This window comes from Tupaia chinensis, unplaced genomic scaffold (genome assembly GCF_000334495.1).
Source record: "Tupaia chinensis unplaced genomic scaffold, TupChi_1.0 Scaffold000600_1, whole genome shotgun sequence".
Lineage (NCBI taxonomy): Eukaryota > Metazoa > Chordata > Mammalia > Scandentia > Tupaiidae > Tupaia > Tupaia belangeri.
Window position 1 is genome coordinate 6,056,917 of NW_006160117.1, and position 1,135 is coordinate 6,058,051.

Consider the following 1,135-nt stretch of genomic DNA (forward strand, 5'->3'; position numbering starts at 1 on the left):
ATAATATACATTATAGATAGATAATATATATTATAGATAGATAATATTATAATAAATGTTATAATATTATAGCATATATGATAGATAGATAGATAGCTTCAAATTGCGATTTGGCAGGTCATCTCAAAGAAAATAAAATGGAATAACTTTCTGAGTCATCAATTTATTGATTGGAGCCCAACAAATATAAACACTATGCTGAGGAGTTCTTTCTACCTCTTGAGCCAAACAGTGTGTTCTGAGGACTGATATATAATCCCTAAATTCTCTGAGGGTTTATGACAAATTTCCTTAAATTAGACATTGAACAGCTTTTTTGTTTTATTATTATAATTTCTAATTTGCATATAATAGTCGTACAAATTGATGGGGTACAAGGGTGGTTTTTTTCTAAATGTGCACATTATGTAATGATCAAATCAGTGCAATAAACAAAACCACCATCCAAAATATTTAGCATAACTGTGTGTTGTGTACATTTAAAATCCACTCTTCTATTTTAAGGTATGTATTGAATTGTCAACAATTACTATTACTCTACTGTGCTATAGTCCTCTAGCATTTATTCCATTTATCTACCAGCACTCTTGTATCTGTTAACCAACTTCTCCCTATCCCTCCATCTCCTTTCCCTTTCCAACTTCTGGAAAGTGCTGGAAAATTTTTAAAGAAAATAACCAAACATGACTACTTTTATTTGCTGGGTTTTTATCTAATTATAGTTAGCAGTTTTACTCTGGTTTTCTCACTGAATTAGTCAATAACTCTCTTATTTAACTATCACATATTGTCTAATTTAAGCAGTACATTAAAGCTAGAAGATGGTCATTGACTGGGTGGGTTTTACAGTGAAAGCAATATATTAATACTCTGGAACTAAGTTTTCCTAGTAATTATTATCATGAATGTGTACTAATTATAGTTAGCAGTTTTACTCTGGTTTTCTCACTGAATTAGTCAATAACTCTCTTATTTAACTATCACATATTGTCTAATTTAAGCAGTACATTAAAGCTAGAAGATGGTCATTGACTGGGTGGGTTTTACAGTGAAAGCAATATATTAATACTCTGGAACTAAGTTTTCCTAGTAATTATTATCATGAATGTGTACTATTTACTTCGGCCTCCATGTC